General features: G+C 44.1%; 2 protein-coding genes and 1 pseudogene across 3 annotated transcripts in view; all 3 read right to left on the bottom strand.

Annotated features, from left to right (window-relative positions):
• LOC138419209 (zinc finger protein 665-like) overlaps positions 1 to 25,011 on the bottom strand; it is a 203,334-nt gene that overhangs the window by 22,709 nt on the left and 155,614 nt on the right. Inside the window, exons 1-2 of one of the 2 annotated variants that reach the window (XM_069551691.1) lie at positions 7,885 to 8,027; positions 5,939 to 5,997 (exon numbers count right to left, since the gene is read on the bottom strand). The exons of the other annotated variant lie outside the window; for it this stretch is intronic. The gene's annotated coding sequence lies outside the window, so the exon portion shown is untranslated. Of the gene's footprint in view, positions 1 to 5,938; positions 5,998 to 7,884; positions 8,028 to 25,011 lie in introns of those variants that run through there. 2 annotated transcript variants of the gene reach the window in all.
• LOC138929748 (bolA-like protein 3 pseudogene) lies at positions 16,767 to 17,046 on the bottom strand (annotated as a pseudogene).
• The window catches only part of LOC138419213 (KRAB domain-containing protein 4-like), a 58,825-nt gene continuing 57,981 nt past the window's right edge, over positions 24,168 to 25,011 (bottom strand). The window contains exon 6 of the transcript XR_011248877.1: positions 24,168 to 24,249. The gene's annotated coding sequence lies outside the window, so the exon portion shown is untranslated. The remainder of the gene's footprint in view (positions 24,250 to 25,011) is intronic.

Raw genomic sequence — 25,011 nt, 5'->3', positions numbered from 1 at the left:
TCCCTTCAGATTTAGCCTTATTCATAGAAGTCATCTAATTCTGAGCCTGTGATCCTGCCTCCATTGTACAGTTTTCCTTTTCCTTTTTCATTCAGGGAGGACTGGAATCTATTTACAATTCTGATTACCATGAGAAACTCCCTCCAAACCAGAACTGCCACACAGAGACACACAGCCAATTTGGCTAATCATTTCACGGGTCAGTGTTTTTCATGCTCAGAGATTCCGGTCTAGTCTCTCATCTGCATGTTACAAGTGGGACCTGAGGGAAACATCTTCATATCACCACAGAGCTCACTTTTTTTCCACTGACCATCGAAAATGGAGAAAACAGACCATTAGACTAACCAGTTAAATTAGGTGTCTTTTTTTTTTCTCTTTTTGAAAGGAAAGAATGAAGCACTTTGTTGGTTTTATCATGTTAAATGTTCTTTTATTTTCCCATTTCTCAAAGAAATGCCTTTAATTTCACAAGATCTAATGTCATACCTCCGTTATTCTCTGGTAAAGAGCTGAGACCAGAAATATACATTTGTGTGTGCACACATAAACACATACACACAATTCATGTCTTTGGTAAAACCACAGTTGAAAGTAAGTCTATTTTATTACAAGATGTGGAGAGGGTAACAGGCAGGAAGGCCAGGGGTCTCCAAATGGAGGAAATAGGCTGCAAGTGTCAGACATTTTTATCTCTTTTAAGCGGCAGGAGGAAACAAACTGGGTCTCCAAAGGCAGCAAATAGGCTGCAAGTGTCAGACATTTTTATCTCTCTTAAGCAGCAGGAGGAAACAAGCTAGCAATATTTTTTTTTCCTTCTCTATACAAATCTAAAAGGACATTTCTGAATCAGGACTGAAGGTGCCCAGGGGTCCCCACACAAGCTCCTGTCCTAATTACACCTGAGGAACCCCAGGTATTAATAACTGTGGGGGGCCAATCCATTGATTTCCTTTTAGATACTGGGCAACTTACTCCATGCTTACTGAAGCCCCTGGCCCACTTCCTTCCCAATCCATTTCCATAATGGGACTGTCTGGACGAGCCAAAGGGTATTATTTCAGTTATTCTTTATGTTGTAACTGAGATTCTGGGCTATTTTCACACGAGTTTCTGATTGTGCCAGAGTCTCCCTCACCCCTTTTGGGGAGGAATATACTGAACAAGGTCCATGCCTCTGTTTTCATAAATATGGAGCCCTCCCTTTCTCTCCCTCTAGTTGAACAAAATGTAAATCCTAGAGTATGGGCTGATGGAAAATCTGTGGGTCAAGCACTAAATGCTATTCCTGTAGTTGTCAAGCTCAAAGTCCCACTTATTTCCACATAAGAAGCAGTATCCACTGAAACCTGAGGTTAAGGGTTAAAACACATCATCAAAACTTTAAAGGAGCAGGGACTATTAGTTCCCTGTAACAGTCCATGTAACACTCCTATTTTGTGTATAAAGAAATCAAATGGTAAATGGAGACTAGTTCAAGATTTATGAATAATAAATGAGGCTGTAGTTCCTTTACACCTCATGGTGCCTAATCCTTATACTCCATTGTCTGAAATTCCTGAACGAGCCAAATATTTCTCAGTAATTGATTTGAAAGATGTTTTCTATTCTGTGCCTTTGGCGGAGGAAAGTCAATTTCTATTTGCCTTTGAAGACCCTATGCAGCCAGCTTCTCAGTTAACCTGGACAGTTTTCCCCCCAGGATTTCGTGACAGTCCTCACTTATTTGGACAAAGTTTGTCACAGGATCTACAAAACTTTAATACCTCCGAAGTGGTGGTGTTACAATATGTAGATGATATTTTGCTCTGTGCTGAGACAGAGGAAGCTTGCTCAGGAGCCTCAGAAGATTTCGTAAACGTTCTGGCAGGCTGCAGTTATAAGGCATCAAGAGAAAAGGCTCAGCTTTGTCAACAATCTATTAGATATCTGGGCCTAATCATATCAGAAGGGACTAGGGCCATAGGCCCTGAGAAAATTAAGCCCATACTAAATCATCCCCTACCTATTGTTGTAGCCACATGTTCCGGGAAACAAACTCACTCAGAAGGACAATGCAGATAATGGAGTGCAGTTTACTACACCGGCGGGCCCAAGGCAGTGTCTCCTCTTAGCCAAGGACCCTGACCAGCATTTGTGAAAATCTTTTATACTCCATGTGTACGTTTCTGAACCCACCATTCCAAATTCCTTAAGACTTACATAAACCAAGGAAAATACAATCCCAATAACCCCATCATTCATGTGCTATGTGCTCAAACAGTCAAACAATTAGCCAATAATCAATAAACCCGAGGTTACACTCCAATAGATACAGAAAAATTTATGGCCTGTCTGGAGGAAGGGGTGATTAGTATATGTTTTCTCTTAGGCAATGAGTAACCTAGATATGATAAGGTTCCCCTGTCTGGTGGGGGTCTTATCCTGTTTTCACAGACACTAAACAGAGAGTTCAGAGTCCATTGGAAAGGTGGCTGAGCACGATCAGCATGAACAGACCTAAGATGGAGTCCAGACCCTATGAATTCCTTCTTCATTCCCCCCTCCTGATGCTCTTAACTCATATTATGAGCATCATTCATAGGGATATATTGCACCCTGGCTCTCCGACCAATTTGGGAGAATGACATCAACCTTCGGGTTACTAAGTTCATAATACATTGTAAAATTCAGGGTCCACAAAGCAGAACTATCAAGGCAACTGTAACAGTGTTAAATACAGTTTTCCACCAATCACCCTTCACCCGAGATAGGACCAAAGTCCAGAAAGGAATGTTTTTATTTGACATTGTTTTTACCTGGTTTTTCATGTCATCTAAAGCAGTCGATACATTGCCAGATAAGTCAGGAATGTATTCACAACATTCAACCCTAATTATAGCACATGTCCCTCCTTGAGCAGCTGTGAGTATGTCCAAAGCCATTCTATTATGAATTACTGGTTTTCTCATTTGGAGTTGCTCTTTTAAGGCTTGGATGGCTTTTGTTCTATCTAGGAGGACCTGTTTTGTAAAATTAGTCAAGGCCTCTACTTCAATCATGATATCTGTTGTCCCTATAGAGGGTACAAATAAGGCAGCAATATACTCATACCATTGAAACACGGATCTTGTCCACCTAGCATGTAAATAAGGTAGATTTACCGGTTGTTGTAGGTTAGGCTTTTGTTACACTGGCATTTATATCAAATGTAACCCCATGACCCAAGTCTATTGACATTGGGATCTAAAAACATTGGGATCTGGGGCCCATCCCTCGAGCCTCTCTGGGAAATCCCTTACCAGGTTATTCTTTCTTCTTCCACAGCTGTCAAAGTGCCAGGAACTGATTCGTGGGTACATCACACTTGAGTTAAGAGGTGGCACCCTGACCAGAACTAAGTGACTTCACTTTACATCTTTACTTTCTATGCTCTACTTTGTACTTTTCAGACGGGCTTGATAATCTATGTGAGCCTACTTCTGCTGACTCCAAAAATCCTGAGTGTGCCGTTTGATCCTCAAGACAATGCCTTCTTGTCCTGGGCTCACTCCTAAGCTGCATTCCACAATTGGTCTAACTGCTGGGTCTGCGGAGTGCTCCCCTCTTCATCATGAAAGGCTTTTGTGGTGGACATCTCCACTTCAAGAAAAAGACTTTCTCCAAGTCTGCGAATACCTTCAACAACCATCATATGTGATGCCTCTTCTTCATCTGATGACCAACCCTAAAATGGACTGGTGCAACAGTTTGTACTTTAACTATGGACATAATGTGACATATGGACAAATGGTTGTGTTAGGGAAAGCACACTGATTGAAACCACCCACCCTGGCCAGGCACCATAGTAACTATGAGCATGAGTTATTTTATGACAGGAGATCCTGATAAGGATTATGGAACTAATGAACCACCACCAACCTGAAGAGTCCGGGAAAGGTCGAAAGGAGACATGGAGTGTCTGTCCACTTCCCAGAATCCCTCTCACTAGCATCCATCTTGGCTGAGCCATGCATGTGCCACCAGGAAAGACTCCGAATTAGAATGATTGGCCAAAGACCACCCAGAAACTAATCTCATCACCATAAAACCCGAGACTGCAACCCACGTGGCAGAGCAGTTCTCCTGGGTTTCCTTACCCTACTGCTCTCCACCCAGGTGCCCTTTCCCAATAAAATCTCTTGCTTTGTCAGCACATGTGTCTCCTCAGACAATTCATTTCCAAGTGTTAGACAAGAGCTCAGTTTCAGGAGCTCTTGAAGGGTCCCCCTTCCTGCAATAGTTGCTCAAACTCCTGCTACGGCTGCAGCTGCTTCCAACTACTATTTGGGGACCCTGGATCAGACATCTTCGGTATGAGGGTTAGGAGAATATGTTGCCTCACCAATTTAAGGACAATGCCCCTTGTCAGCTGGGAAGCAGTTATGGAACAAGAATGATGCCCCTTTTCCCTAGGCAACATAATTCTTCTAAAAGAAAAGGGGGGGAATGAAAGGGTAACAGGCAGGAAAGCCAGGGTCTACAAATGGAGGAAATAGGCTGCAAGTGTTAGACATTTTTATCTCTCTTAAGCGGCAGGAGGAAACAAACTAGCGATATATTTTTCCTTCTCTATACAAATTTAAAACGAGGTTTCTTTTAACATACTTGTTGCCATGATGACTGTTGCACCTGAAGTTAACTATTCTCAAACCTTGAGTTCACCAATCCATTTTTCTTATGGAAATGTTTGTCTTAAGCTATGTGAATGGACTATGCACTTACTCCAGACTCTGTCTTCAAGTCAGTTCCGCCTAATGGCTGAGAACCTACTTCACAAACCAGTACATTATACTTAGATATTGTTCCCCTAATCTATGTAAACAAAACTATTTGTATGGTAATCTGCCCTTCTACAAGATTCAAGTTAATCATTTTATGGCCTGGGATGAATCATCTGCTGCCAAGATTATCCCAAAATGCATTTTATGGATGAGGGGCCTGGTGCCATTCTGAGTTTTAAAACCTTCCTTTCCTTCATTAACAGACTGCTAGTGACTATAACGGGCTTCCCTGGTGGCTCAGAGTTTAAAGTGTCTGCCTGGAATGCAGGAGACCCGGGTTCGATCCCTGGGTCTGATCCCCTGGAGAAGGAAATGGCAACCCACTCTAGTACTCTTGCCTGGAGAATCCCATGGAGGGAGGAGCCTGGTAGGCTACAGTCCATGGGGTTGCAAAGAGTTGGACAAGAGTGAGTGACTTCACTTTCACTTTCACTTAGTGACGATAATGGCACCACACTCCAGTACTCTTGCCTGGAAAATCCCATGGATGGCGGAGCCTGGTAGGCTATAGTCCATGGGGTCGCTAAGAGTTGGACACGACTGAGCGACTTCACTTTCACTTTTCACTTTCATGCACTGGAGAAGGAAATGGCAACCCATGCCAGTATTCTTGCCTGGAGAATCCTAGGAACAGAGGAGCCTGTTGGGTTGCCGTCTATGGGGTCGCACAGAGTCGGACATGACTGACACGACTTAGCAGCAGAAGCAGCACCCCCCATTCTTAAACCTCTTCCACCTCCCTCCTCACCAGATCTCTCTGGGTTGTTCCAGAGCACTGGCTTTGGGTACCCTGCTTTGTGCATTGAACTTGCACTGATCATTCTATTTTACATATGGTAATTTACATGTTTCAGTGCTATTCTCTCAAATCATCCCACCCTCACCTTCTCCCACTGAGTCCAAAAGTCTGTTCTTTACATCTGTGTCTCCCTTTGTTGCCCTGCATGTAGGATCACTGGTACCATCTTTCTAAATTCCATATACATGCATTAATATACAGTATTTGTCTTTCTCTTTCTGACTTATTTCACTCTGTATAATAGGCTCTGGGTTCATTTAACTCATTAGAACTGATAAACGAGGTGACACTTTTCCTAAGTATGGCACAAAATAGTCTAAGATGATTTACTACTTACCAAAGAAAATTTCAAATGTATGAGATGAAGGGAAGAAAGCACTCAGGCAAGGAATGAATCTGAAAAAAATTTGAAAAAAAAAAACCAAACTGAGAATTATTTTTAATCTAAAAATCTGGTGTCAAAGTTTAAAAAAATGTGGAGAATAATCATATTTAGAAAAGGATGATAAGACTAGAATACTGGAAACTAAAAAAGCTTATTTCTGAAGTTAAAAATGAGTACAGAAACTGAATGAATAAGACCTATTCCAAGCTACAAAAAGCACCATACATAACGAAAACAGAAACTGTGAATCCGTTTTTAAAACAAAGTGTTTCTTTAAAAATGCTACCCAATAGTGATACAGTGGATAAGAATCTGCCTGACAATGCAGGGGACATGGATTCTATCCCTGGCTCAGGAAGATCCCACAAGTACAAGCAACTAAGCCTGTGCACAACTACTGAGCCTGTGCTTTAGAACCTGGGAGCCACAACTCCTGAGCGCAGAGCACAGCACGGCCAAAAAACTTCATTAAAACAAAAAAACGCTACCACAGAGTGACACTCTAGAGTCAGTCATTTCTTGCCCCAGGTCTCTTCTTCCCTGACCTCTATTTTATGATAGGACAAGGGAAGGGGTCACTCACACCTCAGTGAATCAAGCCACTGCCCCAGGCTCAACAGGGTTTGCAAATGAAAGTCATCTTCTGCCACAACTAATAAAACAAGACACAAGCCTTATAGACAGGAGTTTTGAAATTCTCATCCTCCTCTGTATAACTAAAAAAATCATCTGTATCCAAATAACTGGCCACACCTGGATCGAGCCTACCCCTCTGTTCACCTATCTCCCTATTTCATCTGGGTCTCAGTGTCTCTTTTTCTCCCCCTCTGCTCTCCTGCTGTTCCTGTCCTATTTCCTCTCTCACATGTGTCCTGTCCCAGGCTGCTGCAATTCGTTTCCCCTCGAAACGCTCTCTCTCCAACCGTCCTGAGTCTTTCAAAAATCCATACCTATGTCTGCCTCTTTCTTCCCCCATTTCGGCTCCCTCTCTGCGCTCCAGATTACTCCCCTCCTCTCGCTGTGACTCTCCCTTCCTCCCCACTCTCTGGCAGGCCATGTGGCTATGCTTCCTTCCAGCCCTTTCTTCTCTGCTCCTTACCTCTTTCTCTGCCAGCACCATGATAAAACCGGCCACCTCAGACTGAGACTTGAACCCATGTGGCGGGACTCCAAGCGGGTGAAAACAAAACTCGGGACTCAAACCTGGCCAAAACCCAGTTAGGGCTCTCGACCTCTGACGCCCTCATCGCCCTTCGCCTCCCCGCTCCCATCACTGAGACAGGGCAGTTCTCCCTGTGCTGTTTTCCAGTCCCTGGAGATCTGGCTTTCTAATTTACTAATACTTCTCTATTTTACAGCACTGGCTGTCACATGGCTGGCCCAGGTCACCTACCCTACGCGGGATGAAGGAACGGGCTGACGGGAAAGAGGGGCCTGCGGGGCAGAAGGAGCGGCCTGAGGAGACGAGAGGACAGAGGGGCTGGGCGAGAGGGGGCTCAGGAGCGGGCGGGCTCTCCGGAACCCCGGGACCAGGCAGAGGGCGCAGCCTCTCCGCGAGCGGGGGCGACGGGCTCTGCCTCCAGGGGTCGAAAAGGCGACGCGGCGGGGCGCGACTCCAACTCGCGAGAGAGGGCTTTACTTGGCGAGGCCAGAGATAAAAAAGGGTTTTAAGCAGGAAAATGTCGCCAGAGGCGGTGTCTACGCGCACCGAGGCCCGAAACCACCTCAGAAACACTTAAAACCCAAACGAAAAGATAACTGGGCCGCAGCGGCAGCGTCTATCCGGGGCCGAGCACCGGGTGCCGGGGATTTCAGGTCGCCGAGAATTCCCACACCCTGAGGACGAGTGAGCGGGGCGGAGGTGGGGGTTGGAGGGGTGGCGAGCTCTGCAAACTTACTCTAGAAGGAAGCTTAGGCGCCGCTCGGGGAACTCGGCTCCGCGCTCTCCAACTTCCGACTCTGTGTGAAAGGGCTTTTGTATTAGAGCTTCCGACCAGGAGCGGGAAGAGCAGCCGCCGTGCGCACTGCTCCTGGGAGGGGCGGGCCGCGGAGGGGGCGGGGCCTGTTACCTTGACAGCAATAAGTTACCGTCTGTAACAGTGCTCAGGTAAAAGTTTCAAGTTACGTCGGAAGCCAAGATACTTCCTCTTAAGACTAAAAGGGTTTATTCTCAATAAAAGCTGTTTTTCACAGCATGTTGTGCTCAGATCCTGCTAGTGAGGCTGAAGCAATGCAGGGATCTGGGAACTCGGGCAGTTATGAGACCAGTCTCTATATTACAAATACAAAACTCTGCCTGGATAGAAATGGGCCATTCCCTACTCACACCCTACAAAACAGCAAACTTAGCATAGTGCTGAGTTCAACAAACTCAGGGTTGGTACCTGGGTGTCTGAGATGGAGGACTTAAGGGATGTGATCATTTGGGTCACTAACCACAGACTTTCAAGGGCAAGACACTTTAAATGATGATAACTGCGTTATTGTTTCTTTTATACAACGTATTTTAATTATTTCCCTTCCTAAACTCAACTCTTTAAACAGTGACATACAGGGGGTTGTATAAGCAACTTTTACAATGACAAATATTGTGTAAGTTTAAGCTACAGAGAAAAATTAAATGATATGTATACTGTGAAACGATTATCAAGTTTACCTAGCATCCACAATTTCGTATAGATAACTTAAAAATTATTCTTGACAGTGGATTCACTGATGATTTATCAGATACAACACCAAAAGCTGATGACAACAAAATAAAAAGAGATAAATTGCACACATCCTAATTATCAGATATTTTGCAGTAAACCATCCTCAGCAGTGAAAAAACAATGTACACTATAATATAAAAAAATTGCCAAGCATATATTCAATAATAGCTTAACATCAAGAATACATAAATAACTGTAAAAAGTACTGATCACCAATTCCACCATAGGGGTGGGGGCACTTTCCTAACCAACCAGCCCACATATTGCAAATAAAATACAAAGAGTAACATAAAATAGAAACTTAATGACAAAAATAAAAGACAATCACTTATAATGCATACAAATATAAAAAAGGAAAGTAGCTAAGCCTTGAAAAAAAAACAAATGATGGTTCATCACTGAAGCTATCACTCCACTACATAAGCTCTGTCATTACGTTGCTACAAAATTAAGTGTGGAGGCAGAATGATCGATAGCACCCAGGTGACAAGCATGCAGCATCAGTAACAGTTTAGTTAACAGCCTCACAAATATGAGGGTGTGAACCTGGACAGTACCCTTGTCAGGAGAAGTTCCTACACCTCTTGGTGAGGCTCAAAGGGCATGGTGATAGTACACGTGAACAACACTATCACAGTGCCCTTCACGCAGGCATCTCTGACATCACTCAAAGCCAGAAAAAGATGTACAGGTCAAGGTCTTCAGATACTTTCTCATATCACAGAACATGCTGACCTCTATACTAAGTAGCTTCAAGTGGTAATTCTGTATGCAGGAGGAAACTATTACAACCAATAAGGGAAAGTATTCTCCTTTAAAAATTTTCTCTTACCCAGTAAACCCACACCACAGAGAGTCCAGGACGAGCTGCCCCGTAAACACAGCCAATTACCACAGCAAAGAAACAGGACATGACTTCAGACCCTAGAGCAACATACTTCAAAATCAAATTTAAAAGGAAAAATTATACAAACTAAGGAGAAAGCAAACTCAGGAAGAGTCTACACTCCCAGACCAGATAGACCAGTACAAGAGAGGAAAATTATGAGATGTGGGGGTCTCATATCCTAAGACCTTGAGATGGGACTGTTTGGTCCACCCAGAGATGCCAAGCTAAGAGCCTGAAAGATTCACGTGTATTCCCTTTGTTGGACTGCTGTCCTTACAGTTTTCCTAAGTAACAGGCACAGAAGATCCAATCCACCAGCTTATTCCACACACCCTGACATGTATGGCAGCAAAAGGAGAACAGCAGAAATGGCTGAGCGATCTCAAGAGGCAGACAGGGACTGAGACAGTTCATTACAGGTTCTGAGGTGCCAGATAAAATTAAAGAGCAGCCAGTACTTTCCCATTTTCTGATTCTATCTTCCAAATATGACAACTGCGATGAAAGCAGCACCGGATCAGGGGTTAGACGCTTGGGGCATCAGCTCTGATCTATATGGACTAAGAATTGAGTAGTCAATAGATCCAAGACCACAAAGAGAGAAGGGGGTGGGGGGGCAAGGCAGCCCACCTCATGCTCCTCACACTCAAGAACAACCAGCTTACAGCCGGGGGATGGCAACTGTTGTGGATACAAACCTTGCCTTTGTGTCTGATGGAGCTGCAGCACCACTGGCGGGTGAAAGAACACATGATACATGTTGAAGGACAGGCTGAGGACTCGGGGAAAGGTTAAGCTTCCTCTGGGACTTTAACAAACAAACATCTCTTTGGCCAAAGATCTGAGAGAGTCAATTCCTAGGTAGGTTGAGAAGTCCGGGGTACCCGAGGAGGAGAAAGAGGTCTGGGGCTCTCAAGGAGGATAGAAAGCGGTCTGGAATTATCAAGGAGGAGAAAAGGACAAACTTTTTTCTTTAAGCCCAGAGCTGATAATTACACAGCAAAACAACTCCGCTTAAACTCTGTACTAAGCAGAGACATTACTTTGCCAACAAAGGTCCGTCTAGTCAAGGCTATGGTTTTTCCAGTGGTCATGTATGGATGTGAAAGTTGGATTGTGAAGAAAGTTGAGAGCCGAAGAACTGATGCTTTTGAACTGTGGTGTTGGAGAAGTCTCTTGAGAGTCCCTCGGGCTTCAAGGAGATCCAACCAGTCCATTCTAAAGGAGATCAGTCCTGGGTGTTCTTTGGAAGGAACGATTCTAAAGGTGAAACTCCAATACTTTGGCCACCTCATGTGAAGACTTGACTCATTGGAAAAAACTCTGATGCTGGGAGGGATTGGGGGCAGGAGGAGAAGGGGATGACAGAGGATGAGATGGCTGGATGGCATCACCGACTCGATGGACATGAGTTTGAGTGAACTCTGGAAGTTGGTGATGGACAGGAGGCCTGGCGTGCTGCACTTCATGGGGTCACAAAGAGTCAGACACGACTGAGCCACTGCACTGAACTGAAGATAATAGAACAACAATGTTTCCTGCTCGAGGACAGGTTTCTTCTTCTTGGGTATCTTCTGACTAATCCTCTTATCTTGAAATGTAAATTCTGGGCATGGGTCTGGTAAGAGCTTTACAACCTTGAGACCTTCTTTTGACTTACTGTAATAACCAACTGAGAAACTATATAGCTCCCTTGCTAAGACTAGCAAGGGGGGGGCATTCTCCATCCTCCTTCTGATGTCTATGTCAGAAGCTTTCTCTGTCCCATTTCACACTTTAATAAAACTCTGCTACACAAAAGCTCTTGAGTGATCAAGCCTGGTCCCTGGTCCCAAAGCTATATCTTCTTCAGAGATCATGAATTTGATGTTGTTCACCGTAAGCTATCATCTCTATGTACCATTACAAGAGGTTTCCAACCACTATTAACATTGGGCTTTTCTCTCTACCCCGAGATCTCATGTCTGTTCACACTTTTGATACATTCCTGTTCATTTGGGGGTCTTGTTTTGTTTTCAAAACAAGTATCTCAAACTAAAATATATGATGTATGAAAAGAGCACACCTAACATTGCTCTCAGTGGTGAAAGACTGAAAAATTATCCTCTGAGATAGGGAAGGAGGCAAGGACGCGCACTCTGCATCACTGTTCAACAGAGGACTGAAACCCCTAACCAGAGCAATTAGACAAGAAAAAGAAATCAAAGCTTCCCAAAGTGAAAAATTAGAAAGTTACCTTCTTCCCTAGAGGACAAGGTCTTTTATGTATAAACTGTAGATTCCACACAGACACAAAAAACCCCCTGCCACATCAAATAGCAACTTTAGCAAACTTGCAGGATACAAAAGTCAATGTGCAAATCAGCTACATTTCTATACACAATGAACAATGTTAAAAGAAAATCACATAACAATTTTATTTACTATTGTACTAAAAATGGATGAAATATTTAGGAATAATTCACCAAGGAGGTGAAACATACACTGAAAACTACTTAACCATTTCTAAAAGAAATTCAAAATAAACAAATAAATCTAGTAGTCATGGACTGGAAATCTCAGCACTCTATATTTCCAAGTTACTCAAAGTGTTCCACAGATTTAATGAATTCATTATGAAACTTACAATAGAAATGTTTGCAGAAATAGTAAAAACTTTCCAGAAGCCATAACGAATCTCAAGGGGACCACAAACTGCAAAAATATTCTTCAATAAGTACAAAGATGAAAGATGAAGGCCACCCTTTTTAAAATTTCAAGCCGTATCACAATATCTTCCAGATGGCGTAGTACTGGCATAAACATGGATTTATACACCAAGGGAACAGAAGAGAATGTTCAGAAATAATCATTTGCATATATTTAAAATCTAATGACAAGGATGCTAAGAAAACCCAGTGGAAAAAAGACAGCTGCCATAACAAATGGTGAATCTATGGGTTAAACAATGAAGAGGAAACCTCACCTGCATCAAAAGTAAAAACATCTCTGCCAAACCACAAAATAAACACAGTGAAAAGACAAAATCTGAAGAATGAAGGCAATGAAAGTGAATTTCCAGCTCTCAGAGATTTAGATTCATGTCACAGTTTCAAACAGATGATGGAATAGCACACCCTTTATCAATGATACCTGATACTGAACTCTCCATCCCATTTCCAATCGAGATTTTGAAGTCACCAACTCACTCACTTAGCTTCAATTTCCTTAGAACAAATTTCCCTTTTTAGGTCTACTTCCAGTTTTTACCAGGTACTGTGCATGTTAATACCTGACTTCCACCCGCAGCTTCTTAATCCTGATTTCCAGAGAGCAGACTGCACATCCAGAAGGACCCGAGGCAATCCCTGCTGCCCAACAGCACTGAGACCCCTTCTCAAACCTGTGGGTGTGAAGCCCTGCCCAGGATGGTGCCCTCCACACAAGGTCCAGGCCACTGGGTCATGGGGAGATGGGATGCTAGGAGCCAGCATGAGGAACTCCGCCTGTGACAAAGGTCATGAGGAAGGAGGCTCGGCATACGCAAAGGCAGGATCGAGCCTCGGGAGACCCCCTGTTCCCGAGCATCTACCCCCAAAACCAGAGTCTGCCTACTTTACTGCTTTATGCTCTCTCCTACACCTCTGACTTTACTGGGGGCTGTCCCCCACTACCTCTCTCGGAGAAGGAGTTAACTTACAGCTCCAGTTAATAAAAATTCCTGGGTGTGACAAGAGTGTTTCAACTTACAAACTCCTCTTAAGGTTCTCCAGCCTGCCTGAGCAGGCTCATCCGGCCACATGTGATTGTTTACAGCCTCCCAACCGTGAGAGGCACGAGATACTTTAAACTTTCTAAAAACAGATTCTCTTGAGAAGTTAGAAGATTATTAGTATAGTATTAGCAAGTTAGTTAGAAACTATATCGGTGGAGGGTTTCATTGTTGAGCCAATATTTGCTGCTAAGTCTCTATATCCCTTGCCCCCTATACACATTAATGAATATAACTAGAATATAGGAGAAATAAGTATTAACCTTGATATTAATTACGTTAGACCTTAGGCTAAGTAAATTCTTTTCTTGATTATAGCCCACTGCACCTTTGCCCTGTAGAAATGCAACTTTATCTGGTGCCTTTGGAGGGTGATGCCTGACTTAAGATAATCACCTTTGGAGAAAATATGTTTCTTGGTTGACTAATCATCATCAGAAAGGGTCATAAAATGTTAGCAGGCCTTCTGGCCAGAAGATGATGTAAAGCCACCTAAGACCTCTGTATACATGCCTGGTGAGGTCTGCTGACCTCACGTGATTGACCCCACATGATTTTGTATTATCCATTTCTGACCTCATGTGACTGACCCTGCATGACTTTGTATTATCCATTGATCTCTATGTATAACCAAAAAAGTATAAAAAGCTTTCTTGGAAAATAAAGTTTTGACCAATTCCTGGAATGACTGGTTTCCCCTATGTGGTCTCTTCTCGTTCTCTTCTTTTCTGGCTGAATTCCCAACTGGAGCGTGGAGGCTCACCATATCTACTTACTTGCCCTGGTTTCTAAGACCCACACAAGAGGGAGCTCAAGCGGGGGTGGGGGGGGTGGGGGGGGCACCCTCTGCTATTCAAGCGGGCGCCAGTGGCCTACGTAGATGGTGCAAACTCCTTGTCTTGGAGTTTTATTGGTTTTCCACGTAAACCAAGTTATTCAGCCTCTTTTTCTCCACTAATTTTCCTACTACACTCTTCTTTCCTAATCTCTCTTTATATCTCTAATTAAATAGCTCTTAACTAGGATGCCGACTCCGTCTCCCCTTCGAATTACCCTGGATCCACCGGGGCTGGACCCCAGCAATGGGATCTAAGTGGAGACGACAGGCCCTGAGGGAAGTTCCCTTGTGAGTGTGCAAGTACCAGTGTCAGGAAGGATACTTCAGAGTCAGAGATGATTAGTAGGTCCAAAGAAGGGATTTCAGGAAGGACTGATTGAGAATCAACTGAGAATATGATTTTACCTGGGAAAGAGCCATTCCTCTTTTCTTGCCTTTTTTCCTCCTCTTCCCAGCTTCTTCCTCAGACAATCTAAGTTTTTAGAAGTTGATCTGGCAAGTGGAAAACAGGCTGCTTCAGGCTTAGAATCAACATTCCCCCTTCGTTTGCCACAACCACAAAAACAGGAAGACCTCACTATGTGGAAGAGTCCTTTGGTGTCCACTGCCTCAGGTGGGATGCTGTTTCTGCCCTCCTATTTCTTCCCTCACACATGTCCTGCCCCCCTTGGCAACTTGTTTCTCCTCTTGCTGCTCTTCTCTCCTCTCCCACCCTTCTAACTGTGCTAAACATCTATACATCTGTCTCTTTCTTTCTCCAACTCTGCTCCCTCTCTGCTTTCTAGTCACACCCCTTCTCTCCCTGTTACACTCCCACTCTGGGGCACTCCAGGTGTCTAGGGTTACTTCCTTCTCTTCTCTTCTAGTCAACACCTATCCCTGTTTCTCTCCTAGGATCACCCCTGTCAGCCCTCCTACTCCAGACGCAGGGCCCCTGTCTCCTTTTCTCCAACTCCTGGAGATCCCAGCCTTTGTCCATTATTCTTTCATCCACCCGCTGCTTTAAGGGTTAACTCTATTTCATTTTACCATCCCTTTGCAATTGCCTCAGCCATCCTGGGGGACCCCATCGGTTCTCTCATTGTATTTTCCACTTCTGAGTTTGCCTTTCACTCTCAGTCACTGCTTCTTCTGATCTCCCTCACCCACGTATCTACAGAAACAATGAGTAAATGAAAGAGCACCTTTTCCAACGAGACGGACTCGTGACAGAAAAACACTAGGTGTCACACGTCCAGCCCAGGGTGAGGAAAAGGGACTGACCAGGAAGGGAGGCCTGCGGGGCAGAACGATCGGCCTGAGAAGACTCGAGGGCAGAGAGGGTGGGAGCCAGGGGGCTCTCCAGAATCCCAGAATCAGGGAGAGGACGTGGCTTCTCTGGGAGCGGGGCTGTCGACGCGACCTCCAGGGGCCGACAGGGTGAGGCGGTGGAGGTGGACGTGCCCGAATCCCCCTCGTGCCTGGGCACAGGCGTAGGTACTAACGGTTAAGTTTTAAGCAGGAAAATATCCCGAAAGGCGGTGTCTCTGGGGCCGAAGGCCGAAAAGCAAATGGCAAGGACAAGCCTCAGAGCGATTTCGAATACTCGACCTGCAACCGCAGCCTCTGGATTTATTTGGGGTGGATGGCGGGATACCCGGATACTACTTTCGCAGAACCAGCGGGCCCCTGAAGATGGGTGTGGCGAGGGCGGGTCGGAGGGCTAAGCACGCAGCACACGTTTACACTAGGAGAAAAAAACTCAAGGGCCGCCCAACGACCTTCTCTCGCGGCCTTCTCCTTCCGGAGGAAACTGCGCACGTGCGGAATCTGAGGTGGAGCTTCCGGGTCGAGGGCTGGGTGAATCGCTGCAGGCGAGGGGCGTGGCGAGGGGCGTCCACGTCTGCAGAGCGAGAGCAAGGCCGGGCAAGGGGACGGGAGGTGTTTAACAGTCCTGTGATGCCCCATGGATTACAGCCTCTCTCTCTCTCTTTTTTTTTTTAATTTGTTGCCTTTAACATCTAAATAGATAGCATGCTGCTAAGTCACTTCAGTCGTTTCTGACTCTGTGCGACCCCATAGTTGGCAGCCAACCAGGCTCCCCTTGCCTGGGATCCTCCAGGCAAGAATACTAGAGTGGGTTGCCATTTCCTTTTCCAATGCATGAAAGTGAAAAGTGAAGTCGTTCAGTCATGTCCGACTCTTAGTGACCCCATGGACTGCAGCCCACCAGGCTCCTCCGTCCATGGGATTTTCCAGGCAAGAGTGCTGGAGTGGGGCGCCATATTCTTCTATAATTACAATATGAAAATGTCTATGAACAAAATAAACTTTTTGTCACGTGTCGAGGAAAGAATGGTGGTAGTAGTGAAAGTCGCACAGTCGTGTCTGACTCTGCGACCCCATGGTCTATACAGTCCATGGAATTCTCCAGGCCAGAACACTGGAGTGGGTAGTCTTTCCCTTCTGAGTGGGGTCTTCCCAAGCCAGGGATCTAACCCAGGTCTCCCGCGTTGCAGGCGGATTCTTTACCAGCTGAGCCACAAGGGAAGCCCCTGTTAGTAAGACTCATCCAGTGTTTTAGTAACAACATCTAAGGAGCCGGGGTATGGTCAGTGTTTGGGGACAGACTTTAAAATCTGCAATCCATGCCTACCTTTGAGTTCTTTTAGTGCCTGTTGGCTGCTAGACAGTTCTCTTCTCCTTAAATTCTTCCGATTTAATTTGACTTTTATACATTCCGCACAGCCTGCTGGAAATTTTGAGGGCTTGGGTTACTTTGCGCTCCCCCTCGGGATGCGAGGAAAACGTGCACTGGGCACAGTGGAGAGGAGGAAGCTGGCGGGTTCCGCGGACCAGAGGCACCGCTGCAGCGGGGCTCCACGCCGCCATGCAGGCAGAGGCGGCCGGCCTTCCCAGGTCGCTGTGTCACCCCGTTATACTTTTAAGGCAAAACCTTATAACTTTGGAGACCAGTATGTTGGAAACTATTGATATGTCCTCCTAACAAGTAGAAAAGTTTCAATAGTGATTTTATTTTCCTTTTTAAAATTTTTTGAACGTACGAAAGTATGACAACCCATTTACATGAGGCTTTGAAAGTAGTTACAGACAGTTCCACTATATATTACAATTTTTTAAGTAGACACATTAAGATTTTTAGTTGGAATTTCAATATTAAACTCAAAAATTAACAGAATGGACAGGAAAGTAGAATATACTAGACCTGAAAAGAATTGTGAACCAATTCAACATAATTAAGACTTACACAATTTTCACACAAGAGCAGGATACAAATTTTATTCAAGTTCCCATTGACTATTAACCAGGAGACACTGGAACATGACGTAAAACAAGGTGCAAAAGTTTCATGGCCTAAATAAAGAGTATTGAAATCATACAGGGCCTGCTCTCTTATTATTGTGAAACTATGTGAGAAATCAATACCAAAAGGTATTTGAAAATAACCCACATATTTTCAAGTGCAATAAATAAATAATTAAATCGCTTTGTCAGCAGGTATTGCCTGTTCTGCTCCTGGCAATTCAGGGGTTGGGAACCTGAGTCTCCAAAGAGTTCCTATAGGGCAGTAATTGGATGCAGAACATTTCCTGCCATTAGAATAATTTAACTGTCTTAAGAAAACAAGAAAATTTTCTGGATTTCTCTCTGTACTGCAAACTAAAATAAGAAATACGAAACTATCCCTGGGGAAAACATGCCATTTTACAGTGACATCCTGTATAACAACTTTTCCTCTTTCCACATGGCTCAGTTGCAGAGACACAAGGTCAAAACCTACAGTCTGAGACTGGAGGACTAAGGTATGTGATGGGAACTTCTGCCAGTACCGTTTTTTTTTTTTTTGGAAATTGGTAGAAGATATTAAGAAGAGGTGGCAAAAATCCATGGGAAAACTGCATAAAACAGATCTTCACGACCCAGATAATCATGATGTTGTGATCACTTATCTAGAGCCAGACATCTTGGAATGTGAAGTCAAGTGGGCCTTAGAAAGCATCACTACGAACAAAGCTAGTGGAGGTGATGGAATTCCAGTTGAGCTGTTTCAAATCCTGAAAGATGATGCTGTGAAAGTGCTGCACTCAATATGCCAGCAAGTTTGGAAAACTCAGCAGTGGCCACAAGACTCGAAAACGTCAGTTTTCATTCTAATCCCAAAGAAAGGCAATGCCAAAGAATGCTCAAACTGCCGCACAATTGCACTCATCTCACGTGCTAGTAAAGTAACGCTCAAAATTCTCCAAGCCAGGCTTCAGCAATACGTGAACCGTGAACTTCCAGATGTTCAAGCTGATTTTAGAAAAGGCAGAGGAACCAGAAATCAAATTGCCAACATCTACTGGATCATGAAAAAGCAAGAGAGTTCCAGAAAAACATCTATTTCTGCTTTATCGACTATGCCAAAGCCTTTGACTGTGTGGATCACAATAAACTGTGGAAAATTCTGAAAGAGATGGGAATACCAGACCACCTAACCTGCCTCTTGAGAAATCTGTATGCAGGTCAGGAAGCAACAGTTAGAACTGGACATGGAAAGACAGACTGGTTCCAAATAGGAAAAGGAGTACGTCAAGGCTGTATATTGTCACCCTGCTTATTTAACTTCTATGCAGAGTACATCATGAGAAGCGCTGGACTGGAAGAAACACAAGCTGGAATCAAGATTGCCAAGAGAAATATCAATATACTCAGATATGTAGATGACACCACCCTTATGGCAGAAAGTGAAGAGGAGCTAAAAAGCCTCTTGATGAAAGTGAAAGAGGAGAGTGAAAAAGTTGGCTTAAAGCTCAACATTCAGAAAACGAAGATCATGGCATCTGGTCCCATCACTTCATAGGAAATAGATAGGGGAACAGTGGAAACAGTGTCAGATTTTATTTTTGGGGGCTCCAAAATCACTGCAGAAGGTGACTGTAGCCATGAAATTAAAAGACGCTTACTCCTTGGAAGAAAAGTTATGACCAACCTAGATAGTATATTCAAAGCAGAGACATTACCTTGCCGACTAAGGTCTGTCTAGTCAAGGCTACAGTTTTTCCTGTGGTCATGTATGGATGTGAGAGTTGGACTATGAAGGAGGTTGAGCACCGAATTGATGCTTTTGAGCTATGGTGTTGGAGAAGAATCTTGAGAGTCCCTTGGACTGCAAGGAGATCCAACCAGTCCATTCTGAAGGAGATCAGCCCTGGGATTTCTTTGGAAGGAATGATGCTAAAGCTGAAACTCCAATACTTTGGCCACCTCATGAGAAGGGTTGACTCACTGGAAAAGACTGATGCTGGGAGGGATTGAGGGCAGGAGGAGAAGGGAACGATCGAGGATGAGATGGCTGGATGGCATCATGGACTCGATGGACGTGAGTCTGAGTGAACTCCGGGAGTTGGTGATGGACAGGGAGGTCTGGCGTGCTGCGATTCATGGGGTCGCAAAGAGTCGGACGCGACTGAGTGACTGAACTGAACTGAATTGAACTAACCTTTGCTTTAAAGCTTTTTAAAAAGCTCTTTTTAAAAAGAGCAATTTTCGTTGATCAGTTACAAAGTCAAATCTGACTCTTTCCGACTCCATGAACTGCAGCACACCATGCTTCCCTGTCCTTCACTATCTCCCAGGGTTTTCTCAAACTTGTGTTCATTGAGTGGGTAATGCCATCCAACCATTGCATCCTCTGTTACCCTTTTCTCCTGCCCACAATCTTTCCCAGCATCAGGGTCTTTTCCATTCAGTCTGCTCTTTGCATCATGTGGCCAAAAAGAGCAATGCATCTTTAAAAATTGATGAAAACCGCATTGTTCCTTTAGTACACATTCTAAACTCCTACTCTTCTCCACACAACAGGCCAATAATTGAGAGGAAAGTTGCTGGGGCAGGAAAAACGACTTTATTCGAAAGTCAGCAAACCGAAAATATGGTGGAGTGTACTCCCAAAACCATCTTATCTGAGTTAGAACTCAGTCCCCTTTTACACTAAAAGAGGAGGGAGTCAAGTCAAGTCAAATTCCTTTGAACCTAAGGAATCAAACAGTTAAGTAACAGAGCATAAAAGTCCATCAATAAGAGTTCCCTGAGAAACCTCAAATAAAATCAAGGAATTTGAAGAGCAATGGAAGGCTGGGGGGGAGGGGGGTTGGTTGAGGGAGGTGGGGTGGGCGCGGTGGGGCGACTCAGTGCAGGGGGGCAAAGAGTCCTGGCACAGCAGGTAGTTCAGTTCAGTTCAGTGCAGTCGCTCCATCGTGTCCAACTTTTTGCAGCCCCATTAATCACAGCACGCCAGGCAACCCTGTCCATTACCAACTCCCAGGGTACACCCAAACCCATGTCCATTGAGTTGGTGATGCCATCCAACCATCTCATCCTTTGTCGTCCCCTTCTCTTCCTGCCCTCAATCCCTCCCACCATCAGCGTCTTTTCAAATGAGTGAACTCTTCACATCAAGTGGCAAAAGTATTGGAGTTTCAGCTTCAACATCAGTCCCTCTAATGAACACCCAGGACTGATCACTTTAGGATGGACTGGTTGGATATCCTTGCAGTCCAAAGGACTCTCAAGAGTCTTCTCCAACACCACAGTTCAAAAAATCAATTCTTTGGTACTCAGCTATCTTTATAGTCCAACTCTAACATCCATACATGACCACTGGAAAAACCATAGCATTGACTGGACGGACCTTTGTTGGCAAAGTAATGTCTCTGCTTTTGAATATGCTGTCTAGGCTAGTCATAACTTTTCTTCCAAGGACTAAGCATCTTTTAATTTAATGTCTGCAATCACCATCTGCAGTGATTTTGGAGCCCCCCAAAATAAAGTCTGACACTGTTTCCACTGTTTCCACATCTATTTCCCATGAAGTGATAGGATCGGATGCCATGATCTTAGTTTTCTGAATGTTGAGCTTTACGCCAACTTTTTGACTCTCCGCTTTTACTTTCATCAAGAGGCTTTTTAATTCCTCTTCACTTTCTGCCATAAGGGTGGTATCATCTGCATATCTGAGTATATTGATATTTCTCCCAGCAATCTTGATTCCAGCTTGTGCTTCTTCCAGCCCAGAGTTTCTCATGGTGTACTCTGCACATAAGTTAAATAAGCAGGGTGACAATATACAGTCTTGACGTACTCCCTTTCCTATTTGGAACCAGTCTGTTGTTCCATGTCCAGTTCTAACTGTTGCTTCCTGACCTGCTTGCTGGTTTTTCAAGAGGCAGGTTAGGTGGTCTGGTATTCCCATCTCTTTCAGAATTGTCCAAGTTTCTTGTGATCCACAACGTCAAAGGCTTTGGCATAGTCAATAAAGCAGAAATAGATGTTTTTCTGGAACTCTCTTGCTTTTTCCATGATCCAGCGGATGTTGGCAATTTGATCTCTGGTTCCTCTGCCTTTTCTAAAACCAGCTTGAACATCTGGAAGTTCACGGTTCACGTATTGCTGAAGCCTGGCTTGGAGAATTTTGAGCATTGCTTTACTAGCGTGTGAGATGAGTGCAACTGTGTGGTAGTTTGAGCATTATTTGGCATTGACTTTCTTTGGAATTGGAATGAAAACTGACGTTTTCGAGTTCTGTGGCCACTGCTGAGTTTTCCAAATTTGTTGGCATATTGAGTGCAGCACTTTCACAGCATCATCTTTCAGGATTTGAAAGAGCTGAAGTGGAGGTCCATCACCTCCACTAGCTTTGTTTGCAGTGAAGCTAAAGCCCACTTGAATTCACATTCCAGGATGTCTGGGCCTATGTGAGTGATCACACGTTCGTGATATCTGGATCGTGAAGATCTTTTTTGTATAGTTCCTCTGTGTATTCTTGCCACCTCTTCTTAATATCTTCTGCTTCTTTTAGGTCCATACAATTTCTGTCCTGTCTCGAGCCCATTTTTGCATGAAATGTTCCCTTGGTATCGCTAATGTTCTTGAAGAGATCTCTAGTCTGTCCCATTCTGTTGTTTTCCTAATTTCTTTGCATTGATCGCTGAGGAAGGTTTTCTTATTTCTTCTTGCTATTCTTTGCAACTCTCCATTTAGATGCTTACATCTTTCGTTTTCTCCTTTGCTTTTTGCTTCTCTTCTTTTCACAGCTATTTGGAAGTCCTCCTGAGACAGCCATTTTGCTTTTTTGCATTTCTTTTCCATGAGGATGGTCTCGATCCCTGTCTCCTGTACAATGTCATGAACCTTGGTCAATAGTTCATCAGGCACTCTATCAGATCTAGTCCCTTAAATTTATTTCTCACGTCCACTGTATAGTCATAAAGGATTTGATTTAGGTCATACCTGAATGGTCTAGTGGTTTTCCCTACTTTCTTCAATTTAAGTCAGAATTTGGCAGTAAGTTCATGATCTGAGCCACAGTCTGCTCCTGGTCTACTTTTTAATGACTGTATAGAGCTTCTCCATCTTTGGCTGCAAAGAATATAATCAATCTGATTTTGGTGTTGACCATCTGGTTATGTCCATGTGTAGAGTCTTCTCTTGTGTTGTTGGAAGAGGGTGTTTGCTATGACCAGTGCATTGTCTTGACAAAACTCTATTTGCCTTTGTCCTGCTTCATTCCACATTCCAAGGCCAAATTTGCCTGTTACCCCAGGTGTTTCTTGACTTCCTACTTTTGCATTCCAGTTCCTATAATGAAAAGGACACCTTTTTTGCGTGTTATTTCTAAAAGGTCTTATAGGTCTTCATAGAACCGTTCAACTTCAGCTTCTTCAGCATTACTGGTTGAGGCATAGACTTGGATTACTGTGATACTGAATGGTTTGCCTGGGAAAGAAGCAGAGATCATTCTGTCATTTTTGAGATTGCATCCAAGTACTGCATTTTGGAAACTTTTGTTGAACATGATGGCTCCTCCATTTCTTCTAAGGGATTCCTGCCCGCAGTAGTAGATATAATGGTCATCTGAGTTAAACTGACCCATTCCAGTCCATTTTAGTTCGCTGATTCCTAGAATGTCGACGTTCACTCTTGTCATCTTATGTTTGACTACTTCCAATTTGCCTTGATTCTGGACCTGACATTTCAGGTTCCTATGCAATATTGCTCTTTACAGGATCAGAACTTGCTTCTATCACCAGTCACATCCACAACTGGGTATCGTTTTTTCTTTGGCTCCATCCCTTCATTCTTTCTGGAGTTATTTCTCCACTCATCTCCAGTAGCATATTAGGCACCTACCGACCTGGGGAGTTCCTCTTTCAGTAGCCTATCATTTTGTCTTTTCATACTGTTCATGGGGTTCTCAAGGCAAGAATACTGAAGTGGTTTGCCATTCCATTCTCCAGGGGAGCACATACTGTCAGACCTCTCCACCATGACCCGCCTGTCCTGGGTGGCCCCACAGAGCATGGCTTAGTTTCATTGAGTTAGACAAGGCTGTGGTCCATGTGATTAGATTGACTAGTTTTCTATGAGTATGGTTCATGTGTGTCTGCCTGCTGATGCCCTCTTGCAACACCTCCCATTTTACTTGAGTTTTTCTTACCTTGGACTTGGAGTATCTCTTCATGGCCTCTCCAGCAAAGCACAGCCACTGCTCCTTACCTTGAACGAGAGGTATCTCCTCACCGCCGCCCCTCCTGACCTTGAATGTGGAATAGCTCCTCTTGGCCCTCCTGCCCCCATGCAGCCACCACTCCTTGGACGTGGGGTTGCGTCTGGCGGAGGAAACTAACTCAATACTGTAATCACTGCTAAAGGGGACTGCAACCAGGGGACTGCTCCTTGGAAAAAAACTTATAATAGAACTAGACGGTTTATTTAAAAGCAAACGAATCACGTTGCCAACAAATCTCCCTATAGACAAACTATGTTTTTCCCAGTAATCAGCTAGGGATGTGATTAAAAAAGGGATTTGAGAGTTGATCCATAACGAAGTCTGAGCATAGAAAAACTGATGCTTTTGGATTGTGATGCTGAAGATCAGTCTTGAGAGTCCCTTGGAGAGCAAGGAGATCAAACCAGTCAATCCGAAAGGAGACCAACCGTGGATATTCATTGGAAGGACTGATGCTGAAGCTGAGGCTCTAATACTTAGGCCACATGATGCAAATATTGGACTCACTGGAAAAGACCTCGAGGCTGGAAAAGATTGAAAGCAGGAGGAGAATGGAATGATAGAAGATTAGACGGTTAGCTGGCATCACCAAATCAAATGACATCAGTTTGATCAAACTTCAGGAGACGGTGAAAGAGGCAAGCCTGGCGCACTGCAGTCCACGAAGTTGCAATGAGTCAGTCATGACTGAGCAACTAAACAGCAACAACACATCACTGATACAGCATAGACTGGGAATTTATGGAGTGTGTGTCTGGTTTTTTCCCAAGGAAACAGGGGGCCGAGTGGCAGTCTTAAATCAGTGATAATGAGGAAGGGTGGCTTTTGGCAGTAAGCCTTTTCCTGGAAGTGAAGTGGGAGAATTTTTTAATCTTTGCTCTTTTCCATAATTACAGGATCTGAAGTAAGCTTCAACTCTGTCATCAGAAGCTACAATACCAAGAAAAGACAAAGAAGATAAATATACATGTAACAGTTAAAAAATGGAAACTTAGGAATATTAACTCAATAATAATAAAACAATAACAAAGGCCTGAGAACCTCGGTGTATGTACCTTACAGCGTCAGTGAGGGGCCCTGCGTGTTCCTTTGGGCTGTGTTGTGTCTGGTCCTGTCACATCTTAGAGACATCAGTATGTGTTGAAAGACGTTCCTCTGAATCAACAAGTCAGGGGTCTGGGTTGAACCAGAACCCAGAGGTTATACAGATGCCAAAATCTTGGTTCTCTCTGCACAAATGCCAAACTGAAAAACTTGAAATACAAACACAGAGTTATGGAGGAGTA

This window comes from Ovis canadensis, chromosome 14 (genome assembly GCF_042477335.2).
Source record: "Ovis canadensis isolate MfBH-ARS-UI-01 breed Bighorn chromosome 14, ARS-UI_OviCan_v2, whole genome shotgun sequence".
Lineage (NCBI taxonomy): Eukaryota > Metazoa > Chordata > Mammalia > Artiodactyla > Bovidae > Ovis > Ovis canadensis.
Note: the sequence above shows the minus strand (reverse complement) of the source record. Positions and strands in the feature narration are given on the sequence as shown.